This window comes from Apodemus sylvaticus, chromosome 3, assembly GCF_947179515.1.
Source record: "Apodemus sylvaticus chromosome 3, mApoSyl1.1, whole genome shotgun sequence".
Taxonomy (NCBI): domain Eukaryota; kingdom Metazoa; phylum Chordata; class Mammalia; order Rodentia; family Muridae; genus Apodemus; species Apodemus sylvaticus.
Genome location: NC_067474.1, coordinates 23,092,314 through 23,108,270, shown reverse-complemented (window position 1 = coordinate 23,108,270; position 15,957 = coordinate 23,092,314). Strand labels below are relative to the sequence as shown.

Sequence of the window (15,957 nt, the reverse complement as noted above, 5' to 3'; positions counted from 1 at the left end):
CGGAAACTGAGGAAATCCAAAAAATCATCAGATCCTACTACAAGAGCCTGTACTCAACACAACTGGAGAATCTGGAGGAAATGGACAATTTCCTTGACAGATACCAAATACCAAAATTAAATCAGGACCAACTAGACCATCTAAACAGTCCCATAATGCCTAAAGAAATAGAAGGAGTCATAGAAAGTCTTCCAACCAAAAAAAGCACAGGACCAGATGGCTTCAGTGCAGAATTCTACCAGACCTTCAAAGAAGAGTTAACACCAATACTCTTCACACTATTCCACAAAATAGAAACAGAAGGAACACTACCCAATTCCTTCTACGAAGCCACAATTACGCTGATACCAAAGCCACAAAAAGATCCAACAAAGAAAGAGAACTTCAGACCAATTTCCCTTATGAACATAGATGCAAAAATACTCAATAAAATTCTTGCCAACCAAATCCAAGAACACATCAAAACGATCATCCACCATGATCAAGTAGGCTTTATCCCAGGAATGCAGGGTTGATTCAATATACGGAAATCCATCAATACAATCCACTACATAAACAAACTCAAAGAACAAAACCACATGGTCATTTCATTGGATGCTGAAAAAGCATTTGACAAAATTCAGCATCCTTTCATGCTTAAAGTCTTGGAGAGAACAGGAATTCAAGGCCCATACCTAAACATAGTGAAAGCAATATACAGCAAACTGGTAGCCAGCATCAAACTAAATGGAGAGAAACTTGAAGCAATCCCACTGAAATCAGGGACCAGACAAGGCTGCCCCCTTTCTCCTTATCTTTTCAATATTGTACTTGAGGTACTAGCTCGGGCAATTCGACAACATAAGGAGGTCAAAGGGATACAAATTGGAAAGGAAGAAGTCAAACTATCAGTATTTGCAGACGACATGATCGTCTACCTAAGTGACCCAAAGAACTCCACTAGAGAGCTCCTACAGCTGATAAACAACTTCAGCAAAGTGGCAGGTTATAAAATCAACACAAGCAAATCAGTGGCCTTCCTATACTCAAAGGATAAGCAGGCTGAGAAAGAAATTAGGGAAATGACCCCCTTCACAATAGCCACAAACAGTATAAAGTATCTTGGGGTGACTCTTACCAAACATGTGAAAGATCTGTATGACAAGAACTTCAAGACTCTGAAGAAGGAAATGCAAGAAGACCTCAAAAAATGGAAAAACCTCCCATGCTCATGGATCGGTAGAATCAATATAGTTAAAATAGCCATTTTGCCTAAAGCACTATATAGATTCAATGCAATACCCATCAAAATCCCAACTCAATTCTTCACAGAGTTAGAAAGAGCAATTATCAAATTCATCTGGAACAACAAAAAACCCAGGATAGCTAAAACTATTCTCAACAACAAAAGAAAATCTGGGGGAATCAGTATCCCTGACCTCAAGCAATACTACAGAGCAATAGTGTTAAAAACTGCATGGTATTGGTACAGTGACAGGCAGGAGGATCAATGGAACAGGATTGAAGATCCAGAAATGAACCCACACACCTATGGCCACTTGATCCTCGACAAAGAGGCTGAAAACATCCAATGGAAAAAAGATAGCCTTTTCAACAAATGGTGCTGGTTCAACTGGAGGTCAGCATGCAGAAGAATGCGAATTGATCCATCCTTGTCTCCTTGTACTAAGCTCAAATCCAAATGGATCAAGGACCTCCACATAAAGCCAGACACTCTGAAGCTAATAGAAAAGAAACTGGGGAAGACCCTTGAGGACATCGGTACAGGGAGAAAGTTTCTGAACAGAACACCAATAGCGTATGCTCTAAGAGCAAGAATTGACAAATGGGACCTCATAAAATTACAAAGTTTCTGAAGGCAAAGGACACCATCAAGAGGACAAATCGGCAACCAACAAATTGGGAAAAGATCTTCACCAATCCTACATCAGATAGAGGGCTAATATCCAATATATATAAAGAACTCAAGAAGTTAGACTCCAGAAAACCAAACAACCCTATTAAAAAATGGGGTACAGAGTTAAACAAAGAATTCTCACCTGAAGAACTTCGGATGGCCGAGAAGCATCTTAAAAAATGCTCAACTTCATTAGTCATTACGGAAATGCAAATCAAAACAACCCTAAGATTTCATCTTACACCAGTCAGAATGGCTAAGATTAAAAATTCAGGAGACAGCAGGTGTTGGAGAGGGTTGGAGAAAGAGGAACACTCCTCCACTGCTGGTGGGGTTGCAAATTGGTACAACCACTCTGGAAAGCAGTCTGGCGGTTCCTCCGAAAACTGGGCACCTCACTTCCAGAAGATCCTGCTATACCACTCCTGGGCATATACCCAGAAGACTCCCCACCATGTAATAAGGATACATGTTCTACTATGTTCATAGCAGCCCTATTTATAATTGCCAGATGCTGGAAAGAACCCAGGTATCCCTCAACAGAAGAGTGGATGCAAAAAATGTGGTATATCTACACAATGGAGTACTATTCAGCCATTAGAAACAATGAATTCATGAAATTCTTAGGCAAATGGATGGAGCTAGAGAATATCATACTAAGTGAGGTAACCCAGACTCAAAAGGTGAATCATGGTATGCACTCACTAATAAGTGGATATTAACCTAGAAAACTGGAATACCCAAAACATAATCCACACATCAAATGAGGTACAAGAAGAAAGGAGGAGTAGCCCCTGGTTCTGGAAAGACTCAGTGAAACAGTATTCGGCAAAACCAGAACGGGGATGTGGGAAGGGGTGGGTGGGAGGACAGGGGAAGAGAAGGGGGCTTATGGGACTTTCGGGGAGTGGGGGGGCTAGAAAAGGGAAATCATTTGAAATGTAAATAAATTATATCGAATAAAAAAAAAGAAAAAAGAAAAAAAAAATACCTTAAAACCATGGACTGCCTCTTTTCATCAGGATCTGCCATTGGGGAGCCATGGAGAAGGCTTTGGCCTATAGCGTTGCCACATAATCTCTCATAGAAGGCCTCTCTACACTCCCAGACACAACAGCCACTAAGCCCAAGCCATGTCTGCTGCTGTCAAGCCAAGGACTCTCATCATGAGACCAGCCAGAGCTCTTCCCTGTTTCCCCGGCCCCAGGATAGATCCAGCCTGTCCCTCCATCCCTCCCCCAGCCCCCGGTCTGTTCTTAGCCTTCTGTGGCTCCCAGTAGCACCTGGATATCTGAGAGCCTAAGAACCAGAGGGACCCAGTCTCTTCAGAAGCCTGGGATCCTAGACAGCTCTGATTGTCCTGAACCACAGACTTCTGCTTTCCCAGCTGGAGCAGGGTCCTGGGACTTCCATGAAGCTTCCCTGGGGTGGCATATGGTAAGCATGGTCAACCTTCTCTCTTCTGGCCTCTCCAAGCAGCCATGACCTGTGGCAGACCAGATGTGGGACCCACAATGCTACACTCCCATAGGCCTGTATCCTGCCCATGGATGTATCCAGGTATCTGACTCCCATGTTTATTCACAATAAATGAGACATGGAATCAAGTGGGGCTTCCATGCACTGGTGAAGAAATATAGACAGTGTGGTCTAACTATACAATAGAATATCATTCAGCCTTTCAAATAGGAAACTGTAAGTTTTAACAACATAAGTAGATAGAAGAGTCATCAAACAAAGCAACCCAAGCACTGTGGGCAAACGTCAGGTGGTTTCACCTATATCCGAGATATTTGAAAACTAATCGGGCTCATAAAAACAGAAAGACATGGAGTGTAGGAAGACTGGCGAGCTGTCAGTCAAAAAATACCCATGTTACATCAAATACCAGAAAGAAACTGTCTGGCTTGCTGCACAGCACAGAGACTGCAGTTACCTCATGGCCTTGCACGCCATGTTTAAAGGGCAGATTTGAAAAGGTCTCAATGACAAAACAAGCTAACCTCATTGAGAACCTCAGGCGAGTCATTCCAGGGTACATCCATGAAAATAAGACACCACAAGCAATGATGCACTACGATTTTGTTCATTGAGAGATTCAAAATTAAATATAAAGAAAGTTTAAGTTATTAAAATAGGAAATAGGCAAATTCAATAAACTAAAGGCATAGGAAAAGCCCTTCAGGACTTTTGAAACACACTTTTTTAGAAACATAACATGGATGCTACTGATCTCCCACTAGAGCGAGTGTTTTAGCTTCTTTATCCCCTTCCTGACATGTACTTGTCTGTTTATTTTTTTCCAAACAGGTGATCCCTCCTCTTCATAATGAACGTTCTCCTTTTCTTCTTCCCGTTGAATTATTCTATGCCAGTCCACAGCCTTTGCGTTCCCAGACTCTCTGAGTTTCAGTGCTGTATTTCTGAGCTCAGGAGAGCCCTCTGCACCTAACTGGCACCTAGACATTTTTGAGGTAGGAAGATGTAACCTTGGCTACCACTTACTCCAATCCAGAATGCCGGCACAGGTCATCCCTCTGAGACTGCCATCTGCCAAAAACAAGCTCTGTCTTCCTTCACAGAAAAAAGGTAACATAAGTGCAAATGGTATGTTTATAAAAATGCAATATTTTTCATAAATCATAACAGGAAATTATTCTTGTCCCCTCAAGGTTTCATTTATTTTTGTCATTTTTATTTATTTTAAATCCAGATTTTATTTCCCTCCTGGTCCACCCCATATCACAGCCCTTACCTCCTCCCCATTCCCCTGTCTCCACGAAGGATGTCTCCAACCCCACCCCCACCCCACCAAACATCTAAATTCTCTGAGGCTTCCAGTCTCTTGAGGGTTAAGTGCATCTTCTCTGACTAAATCCAGACCCAGCAGTCCTCTGCTGTATATGTACTGGGGGCCTCATATCAACTGGTGTATGCTGCTTTGTTGGTGTTCCAGCATCTGAGAGATCTCCAGGGTCCGAGTCAATTGAGACTGCTGGTCCTCCTACAGGGTCACCCTCCTCCTCAACTTCTTCTAGCTTTCCCCTAATTCGACCACAAGGGTCAGCTGCTTCTGACCATTGAATACATGTAAATATCTCCCTCTGATTCTTTCAGCTTCTTGTTGGGTCTTCTGGAGTGCAGTCATGCTAGATCCCTTTTTGTGAGTGCTCCATAGCCTCAGTAACAGTGTCAGGTCTTAATACTTCCCCTTGACCTGGATCCCACTTTGGGCCTGTCACTGGACAGGCTCCTCTTCATTTCCTTCCCTGCAGTTCTTTCAGACAGAAGCAATTATGGGTCAGAGTTTTGACTGTGGGATGGCAACCCCATCCCTCACTTGATGCCCTATCTTTCTGCTGGAGGTGGGCTCTGCAAGTTCCCTCTCTCCACTGCAGGGCATTTCATCTAAGGTCCCTCTCTGAGTCCTGAGAGTCTCACCTCCCAGGACTCTGGAACATTCTGGAGGGTCCCCTCAACTCCTACCTCCCGAGGTTGCATGTTTCCATTCGTTTTTGCTGGCCCTCGCGGATTTCAGTCCTTTTCCCCCACCCGATACCCAATGTGTTTCCCCTCTCTGGCCCCCTGCCCATTCCCTCCCAGGTCCCTTTCTTCCCCCTTGTGGTTGCTTTCTCTCCCTCCCAAGTGGGACTGAGGCACTTGGGTCCTTCAGTTTGTTGACCTTTTTGATTTCTGTGGGCTGTATCTTGGGTATTGGGCACTTTATTTATTTATTTATTTATTTATTTATTTATTTATTTTTGACTAATCCCCACTTATTAGTGAGTATGTAACATGAATGTCCTTTTGGGTCTGAGTTCCTTCACTCAGGATGATATTTTCTAGTTTCATCCATTTGCCTGCAAAACTCAGGTTGTCCTCGTTCTTAATAGCTGAGTAACATTCCATTGTACAAAAGAACCACATTTTCTATATCCATTCCCCTGTTGAGGAACATCTGGGTTGTGTCCAGCTTCTGGCTATCATAAATAAGGCTTCTATGAAGATAGTGAAGCATGTATCCTTGTGGTATGGTGGGGCATCTTTTGGGTATATTCCTAAGAGTGGTATTGCTGGGTATTCAGGTAGATCTAGTTCTAATTTTCTGAGGAACCTCCAAGATTGATTTCCAGAGTGGTTGTACCAGTTTGAAATTCCACCAGCAATGGAGAAGTGTTCCTCTTTCTCCACATCCTCACGAACATGTGTTGTCACCTGAGGTTTTGATCTTAGCCATTCTGATTGGTGTGAAGTAGAATCTCGGGGGATATTTTGATTCACATTTCTCTGATCACTAAGGACTTTGAACATTTTTTAGGTGTTTCCCAGCCATTCAAGATTCCTCTGTTGTAATGCCAACCAAAACTACTATATCCAGCAAAACTCTCAATCACCGTAGATGGAAAACTAAGATATTTCATGACAAAACCAAGTTTACCCAATATCTATCCACAAACCCAGCCCTACAAAGGATAATAGGAGGAAAACACCAATACAAGGAGGGAAACTTCACCCTGGAAAAAGCAAGATAGTAACCTTTCATCAAACCCAAAAGAAGTTAAGCAATCAAATTTAAAAAATAACATCAAAAATGATAGGAAGTAACAATCACTATTCCTTAATATCTCTTAACATCAATGGACTTAATGCCCCAATAAAAAGACACAGACTAACTGACTGGATACGTAAACAGGACCCTACATTTTGCTGCTTAAGAAAACACACCTCAGGGTCAAAGACAAACACTACCTTAGAGTAAAAGGCTGGAAGACAATTTTACAAGCAAATGGTCTCAGGAAACAAGCTGGAGTAGCCATTTTAATATCAGATAAAATTGACTTTCAACCCAAAGTCATCAAAAGAGACTCTGAGGGACACTTCTTGCTGGTCAAAGGAAAAATACAACAAGAAGAACTCTCAATCCTGAACATCTATGCTCCAAATGCAAGGGCACCCTCTTTCGTAAAAGAAACTTTATTAAAACTCAAAGCACACATTGCACCTAACACAATAATTGTGGGTGACTTCAACACTGCACTTTCCTCAATGGACCGATCAGGAAAACAGAAACTAAACAGGGACACAATGAAACTAATTGAAGCTTTGGACCAATTAGATTTAACAGATATATATAGAACATTCTATCCTAAAACAAAAGAATATACCTTTTTCTCAGCACCTCATGGTACCTTCTCCAAAATCGACCATATAATTGGTCACAAGACAGACCTCAACAAATATAAGAAGATCGAACTAATCCCATGCCTCCTATCAGATCACTATGGAGTAAAAGTGGTCTTTAATAGCAACAAAAACAACAGAAAACCCACATACACGTGGAAACTGAACAATATTCTACTCAATGATACCTTGGTCAAGGAAGAAATAAAGAAAGAAATTAAAGACTTTTTAGAACACAATGAAAATGAAAACACAACATACCCAAATCTATGGGACACAATGAAAGCAGTGCTAAGAGGAAAACTCATAGCCCTGAGTGCCTCCAAAAAGAAAATGGAGAGAGCATACATTACCAGCTTAATGACACACCTGAAAGCCCTGGAACAAAAAGAAGCTATTTCACCCAGGAGGAGTAGAAGGCAGGAAATCATCAAACTCAGGGCCGAAATCTATCAAGTAGAAACAAAGAGAACCATACAAAAAATCAACAAAACCAGGAGCTGGTTCTTTGAGAAAATCAACAAGATAGATAAACCCTTAGCCAGACTGACCAAAGGGCACAGAGAAAGTATCCAAATTAACAAACTTAGAAATGAAAAGGGAGATATAACAACAGAAACTGAGGAAATCCAAAAAATCATCAGATCCTACTACAAGAGACTATATTCAACACAACTGGAGAATCTGGAGAAAATGGACAATTTCCTTGACAGATACCAAATACCAAAATTAAATCAGGACCAACTAGACCATCTAAACAGTCCCATAATGTCTAAAGAAATAGGAGTCATAGAAAGTCTTCCAACCAAAAAAAGCACAGGACCAGATGGTTTCAGTGCAGAATTCTATTAGACCTTCAAAGAAGAGTTAACACCAATACTCTTCAAACTATTCCACAAAATAGAAACAGAAGGAACACTACCCAATTCGTTCTACAAAGTCACAATTACGCTGATACCAAAGCCACACAAAGATCCAACAAAGAAAGAGAACTTCAGACCAATTTCCCTTATGAACATAGATGCAAAAATACTCAATAAAATTCTTGCCAACCGAATCCAAGAACACATCAAAACGATCATCCACCATGATCAAGTAGGCTTTATCCCGGGAATGCAGGGTTGGTTCAATATACAGAAATCCATCAATGCAATCCACTACATAAACAAACTCAAAGAACAAAACCACATGGTCATTTCATTGGATGCTGAAAAAGCATTTGACAAAATTCAGCATCCTTTCATGCTTAAAGTCTTGGAGAGAACAGGAATTCAAGGCCCATACCTAAACATAGTGAAAGCAATATACAGCAAACTGGTAGCCAGCATCAAACTAAATGGAGAGAAACTTGAAGCAATCCCACTGAAATCAGGGACCAGACAAGGCTGCCCCCTTTCTCCTTATCTTTTCAATATTGTACTTGAGGTACTAGCTCGGGCAATTCGACAACATAAGGAGGTCAAAGGGATACAAATCGGAAAGGAAGAAGTCAAACTATCATCATTTGCAGACGACATGATAGTCTACCTAAGTGACCCAAAAAACTCCACTAGAGAGCTCCTACAGCTGATAAACAACTTCAGCAAAGTGGCAGGTTATAAAATCAACTCAAGCAAATCAGTGGCCTTCCTATACTCAAAGGATAAGCAGGCTGAGAAAGAAATTAGGGAAATGACCCCCTTCACAATAGCCACAAACAGTATAAAGTATCTTGGGGTGACTCTTACCAAACATGTGAAAGATCTGTATGACAAGAACTTCAAGACTCTGAAGAAGGAAATGGAAGAAGAGCTCAAAAATGGGAAAACCTCCCATGCTCATGGATCGGTAGAATCAATATAGTTAAAATGGCCAAAAGCAATATACAGATTCAATGCAATACCCATCAAAATCCCAACTCAATTCTTCACAGAGTTAGAAAAAGCAATTATCAAATTCATCTGGAACAACAAAAAACCCAGGATAGCTAAAACTATTCTCAACAACAAAAGAAAATCTGGGGGAATCAGTATCCCTGACCTCAAGCAATACTACAGAGCAATAGTGTTAAAAACTGCATGGTATTGGTACAGTGACAGGCAGGAGGATCAATGGAACAGGATTGAAGATCCAGAAATGAACCCACACACCTATGGCCACTTGATCCTCGACAAAGAAGCTGAAAACATCCAATGGAAAAAAGATAGCCTTTTCAACAAATGGTGCTGGTTCAACTGGAGGTCAGCATGCAGAAGAATGCGAATTGATCCATCCTTGTCTCCTTGTACTAAGCTCAAATCCAAATGGATCAAGGACCTCCACATAAAGCCAGACACTCTGAAGCTAATAGAAAAGAAACTGGGGAAGACCCTTGAGGACATCGGTACAGGGAGAAAGTTTCTGAACAGAACACCAATAGCGTATGCTCTAAGAGCAAGAATTGACAAATGGGACCTCATAAAATTACAAAGTTTCTGAAGGCAAAGGACACCATCAAGAGGACAAATCGGCAACCAACAAATTGGGAAAAGATCTTCACCAATCCTACATCAGATAGAGGGCTAATATCCAATATATATAAAGAACTCAAGAAGTTAGACTCCAGAAAACCAAACAACCCTATTAAAAAATGGGGTACAGAGTTAAACAAAGAATTCTCACCTGAAGAACTTCGGATGGCAGAGAAGCATCTTAAAAAATGCTCAACTTTATTAGTCATTAGGGAAATGCAAATCAAAACAACCCTGAGATTTCATCTTACACCAGTCAGAATGGCTAAGATTAAAAATTCAGGAGACAGCAGGTGTTGGAAAGGGTGTGGAGAAAGAGGAAAACTCCTCCACTGCTGGTGGGGTTGCAAATTGGTACAACCACTCTGGAAATCAATCTGGCGGTTCCTCCAAAAAATGGGCACCTCACTTCCAGAAGATCCTGCTATACAACTCCTGGGCATATACCCAGAGGATTCCCCACCATGTAATAAAGATACATGCTCTACTATGTTCATAGCAGCCCTATTTATAATTGCCAGATGCTGGAAAGAACCCAGGTATCCCTCAACAGAAGAGTGGATGCAAAAAATGTGGTATATCTACACAATGGAGTACTATTCAGCCATTAGAAACAATGAATTCATGAAATTCTTAGGCAAATGGATGGAGCTAGAGAATATCATACTAAGTGAGGTAACCCAGACTCAAAAGGTGAATCATGGTATGCACTCACTAATAAGTGGATATTAACCTAGAAAACTGGAATACCCAAAGCATAATCCACACATCAAATGAGGTACAAGAAGAAAGGAGGAGTGGCCCCTGGTTCTGGAAAGACTCAGTAAAGCAATATTCGGCAAAACCAGAACGGGGAAGTGGGTAGGGGTGGGTGGGAGGACAGGGGAAGAGAAGGGTGCTTACGGGACCTTAGGGGAGTGGGGGGCTAGAAAAGGGGAAATCATTTGAAATGTAAATAAATTATATCGAATAAAAGAAATTTTAAAAAAAAGATTCCTCTGTTGTGAATTCTCTGTTTAGTTCTATACCCCATTTTTGGATTGGGTTGTTTGGGGTTTTTTGATGGTTAGCTTAAGTTCTTTATATATTTTGGATATTAGGCTTCTATCAGATGTGGGATTAGTAAAGATTTTTTTCCCAATCTGTAGGTTGCCGATTTGTCTTATTAGCTATGCCTTTTGCCTTACAGAAGCTTTCCAGTTTCATGAGGTCCCAGTTATCAATTCTTGATCTTAGAGCATGAGCCATTGGAGTTCCATTTAAGAAATTTTCCTCTGTGTCAATGAGTTCAAGGCTCTTTCCCACTTTTTCTTCTATTAGATTCAGTTTATCAAGTTTTATGTTGAGGTCCTTGATCCACTTGTACATGAGCTTTGTGCAAGGTGACAAATATGGGTCTATTTTCACTTTTCTACATATCGACAGCCAGTTTTGTTGAAGAAGCTTTCTTTTTCCATTGTATATATTTTGCTTCTTTGTCAAAGATCAAGTGCCCATAAGTGTGTGGTTTGATTTCTAGGTCTCCAGTTCTATTCCATTGATCAGTATGTCTGTCTCTGTACCAATACCATGCAATTTTTTATCACTATTGCTCTGTAGCAAAGCTTGAGGTGAGGGGTGGTGATTCCCCCAGCCATTCTTTTATTATTAAGTATTGCTTTTGCTATTCTGGGGGTTTTGCCTTTCCAGATGAATTTGAAAATTGCTTGAGAATTGTGCTGGGATTTTGATGGGGATTACAATGAATTTGTAGATTTCCTTTGGTTGGATGGCCATTTTTACTATGTTAATTCTGCCAATCCATGAGCTTGGGAGAGCTCTCCATTTTTTGAGATCATCTTTGATTTCTTTTTTGAGAGACTTGAAGTTGCTGATCTGTTACCCTGGCTGCAGTAGATCTCCTGGGAGGCCTTCAGAGGATCTTCAGAGGAGCAGTCAGGCTGTTGTCCTGTGGGAAGATGTTCTGGGGGTGGGGGGATTTCTACTGATTGTGGTTTCTGTTTCCCTATGTGCAGCAGAATTCCAGGGAGGCTTTCAATCTGTTGGGTCAGTTGCCCTGCATGCCACAGAGACCCCAGGAGGTCTTCAGACTGTGGTCTCTGTTGCCCAGTCACCCTGTGTACAGAGGAGTTCCTGGGATGCCTTCAAACTGTGGTATCTCAAGGGAAGCAGACACGCTGGCTCTGTTGCCTTGTGTGTGATCGCCTGGGATGCCAGTTGCCAGTTGCAGTGGATCTTCTGGGCTGGCTCAGTATATGGTGTCTCCAGGAGAGCAGACTAGAAAGGAGTCTACCCCAGCAGACAGGACTGGGCAGAAGGGGAGGAAAAATCAGCAGGGATGTAGGGGTGGGTATTGGGTGGTGATGGGTCCCAAGTCTACTGGGCTCCCAGCCAGCAGCAGCTGTGGGACTTCCAGGGGCTACTTACCAACTGCTCTGAGTGCAACAGAACTTCTGGGCCAATTCAGGATATGGTGTCTCCAGGGGAGCAGACTAGCTAGCAGTCTGCCCCAGCAGAAAACAAGGTTTCATTTCTTAAGAGGGGTTGCTTCAACAGAAGAAATCAACCTTATAATGAGTCAAGTGTCAGCAAGTTGTGCTGAAATTGAGACTGTGTGGTTTCAGTGTGCAGGGTTTCACTTTTAGGAAATGTGACTTTGCAGCATCCCATAATCCAATTTTACATGTGTGTGTGTGAACCAGGACTGTAAAGTCCCTCCCAGGAGAAAGCCCCTAATCTTTGCAAAGCCAACTTATCTTATCCAAGTGAACTTTGTTCTTTAGGAAATTAACACAGTGTGGCACTGCTTGTCAGAGTCTTGTTTCGTGGAGCAAGTGCCTTGATGCGCATGGATGGAAAGGACATCTTTACAACATCACTTGTCTGTTGACAAGTTCCTTTCTTGAACAACGCTCCTCCCAACTATCATCAGAAGCTGTTGCCATTTAGAAACAGCCCTTGAGAGGCAAATAAGGAGCTGCCTTTGAGCAGCCCAGCTTAACACTGACGCTCAAGAAGGAAAGGTACATTAGTGGGACACAGTAGGTGAACACCTGTGACTCCAAACCCTGGATACTTGTTCATTCTGTTCACCCTATCACCTGTGAAATGCTTAACCTTATCATCTCATATCTTAGCCACACAGATGCTGGTTTTTACCCAACACCAACCCAACTATTGCAAAGAAAAGTCACTTACACTCTCCCATGCCCAATCTCTGATTTCATCATCTTTCTGCCCCACCCTCAATATTAAAGTGAAAATCGGTGCTAGAGGATATCTATCATTGTCATCTTAAAGAGAAGCTAACTCTGATTTATTATTTATTTATTTTTGAAATATGGAATGCTTCATGGATCTCATGCCATTCTTGTTCAGGTGCCATGCTCCTATATTGCTTCCCTGTATTGTTTCAATTTTAGTATAAGTGCTGGTGAAGACAGCACCTGATTTTTGTTTTTTAAAGTCAGCATGAAGAGGAGAAGGAAGAAGAGGAAGAGGAAGAGGAAAAGGAAGAGGAAGAGGAAGAGGAGGAGGAGGAGGAAGAGGAGGAGGAAGAGGAGGAGGAGGAGGAAGAAGAAGAAGAAGAAGAAGAAGAAGAAGAAGAAGAAGAAGAAGAAGAAGAAGAAGAAGAAGAAGAAGAAGAAGAAGACGACAATGATGAGGATGACAACTCTGGAATTACTATTCATTTCATGTAATTTAAGACATCAAGAAGTTCAAACTCAGCTATGTGCAAAATTAGAGCATTTCTATGTGAAAAAGGCCATCCTGTTTTGATGGCAAGTTTCAAGTTGGAATACTGCAGGTGACTCAAAAGTTTGAAAAGTTAAACATCCTCTTTTGTAAAAACAAACAAACAAACAAACAAACAAACAAAACCAAAGTCTCACTATGTTGTTACAGCCAGTCTTGATCCCTTGCATTCAAGCGACCATACTTCTTCACCCTGTCTGATAGCTAGATACAGGTACACATCACTGTATCTGGTAGTGTGTTTTAATTTTCTTCTAATCAAATGTCTGATTTCTAAGCTAAGAATGTATTCACTGTTCAAAAATACATTTTCTAATAATACCTTTGAAAAATAAACTGTGGCAAGAGTTTCTTTTCGAAGGTAACTTACTGTTCACTAATTGACTCTCCTATCTTGAAAGACTCAATGAGTTTCAAAAAGTAATTATATTGATTGACCAATACGTGGCTCTTTATTTCTGACACATCCTAATTTTGCCCAAATGAACATCTCTACTCCATTTGAATGCTCTGAAGCTGAAATGAACCTAGTGATTTTATTCACTACAGTTAAAGTTAGTGGCTATCACCCTTGTATCTATAACTAAAGCTCAGACTTTGAAAATTTCATTTTCTTCTTGAAAGCCTACATGAAATAAATGCCTTCAGAACTAGGCAAAGGTGACTTCGTGGGGATAATACAGGAGTCAGTGGCCCCACTAAGCATCCTGATGGAACTGTAAAAGACTAAAGATTTATATAATCTGAAAAGAAGCCAGTATATCCCACAGCATAATTAGAAGGAGTGGACATTGCCTTTTCTATACACTACAATGAACAACTCCTAGCCAGGAGGATACTCCATCACAGGAGCAAATGGAAAGTTGGAATTAACACAGTCTGTGAGGTGCCTGTGGGCTCAGCTGAAGCCCCGGATCCCTTTAAGTCTAACTAATTATTTTGTCCTACGATGTGGGCAATGTCCAGCTAAGTGGCTCAGATCACTGGAGGCTGTGCACAAAGCCTGGAATACGTAACTGTTGTCAGAATGCATTTTCCTCTTACTGTTCGAATACTGTATTCTGTAGAGGGAAAAAGAACCCTGAGAAATTTTGCTTCTGGTTCAAGTCTCATGGTTTTATTCAGTTCCTGTAAACCTGAAAAGGTGACTGATGAGAATTTAGAACAATCCTTTAGAATAAAAACTGGCTCACCAAGGTCTTAGAATTATGAGAAAATTCTCATTTCCCAATCTGAACCTATCCAGAGCATTGAAAGACAGCAAAGGACTTCCCTTGGAGTAAGTAATTATGTAAGATTGTCGGTAGGTATGGAGAATCATACTTATAATCCCAAAACTTGGGAGACTGAGGCAGAAGTATGTGGCCAACTTGGACTATATAGAGAGATCCTGTCTTGGAGAGAGACAGAAAGAGACATACACACCAAGAGAGAAAATAAAAATGGTCCTTTTAAAAAACTCATTTCCTAGGATCTGGTAAGTATAAACAGAGGAAGCTCACCATTAGTCAAAACCATCAGGAGGGGCTAGAGAGATGGCTCAGTGGTTAGGAGTGGTTGCTCTTCTAGAGAACCTTAATTCAGTTCTCAATACTTGCACTAGGCAATTCTACCTCTTATTACCGCACCAGGGAAATCCAGTGTCTCTGGCTTCCTTGAACACACACACAAACACATATGCACACTAACACATGCACCTAAAAGTAAAATAAATATTTAAGACTATACCATACATAAAAGACAATGAAGCATTTATACCCATGTTTTTATTTCCATATTCAAAACTATAAAATAACTTTGGTAGAGTATAAATATGTATGCATTCAGGCTTACCTGACTCAAGCCAACTGAGACAAAATCCCAGTTGTGCACCTGACTAGTTCTACCCGGTTTTCTTCTCATAATTTCTCAGTGTGCAAAAGACAAATAAATCAGGAGAGTGGTGCACAGGGCTTTACATCAGACCCAGTGCCCTCAGCCTTGACATCTTTGACTTTAGCTTGAGGTAAATGATTAACACTTAGCTTAGATGGAGTCTCTTTCATCCTGACCTGATATGAACTCTGTCCTCTGACCCAAATCTCAGGATCCATGGCCTTGCAGAAAGATGTAAAGAAAATTTCCTGCAGTGACAACTGGATTGTTCCTATGCATGGACACATTCCAGGGTCGTTTTCTATTTGTCCCTTCATCTCTCTCACCTGTAACAATTTTGAGAAGCTTGGACTCAGTCACCCCACCATGTGTTTTGTTTTGTTTCATTTTGTTTTTTAATTGATGGCTGTCTTAGGGTTTCTATTGCTTCAATAAAACATCAGAACCGAAAGCAAGTTGTGCAGAAAGAGGTTTATTTGGTTTAGACTTCCATATCACTACTCACTATTGAAGAAGTCAGGACAGGATCTCAAACATGGCAGGAACCTGGAGGCAGGAGCTGATGCAGAGACCATGGAGAGGGTGCTGCTTACTGGCTTGCTCCTCATGGTGTGCTCAGCCTGCTTTCTTATAGAGCCCAGGACCACCGGCCCAGGGACAGCACCACCTACCATGGTCTGTAGGGCAGTTTTAAAATTACTGACCTGCCTACAACCTGATCCCATGTAGGCATTTTATTAGGTGAGGTTCCCTCATCTC

At 41.3% G+C, this 15,957-nt stretch overlaps 1 non-coding gene across 1 annotated transcript; it reads right to left on the bottom strand.

Annotated features, from left to right (window-relative positions):
• Window positions 1-12,901: 12,901 nt before the first annotated feature.
• On the bottom strand, window positions 12,902-13,013 carry LOC127681847 (U6 spliceosomal RNA). The gene has a single exon (XR_007977203.1). It is a non-coding gene; the product is annotated as a U6 spliceosomal RNA (small nuclear RNA).
• Between the last annotated feature and the right edge of the window lie 2,944 nt (window positions 13,014-15,957).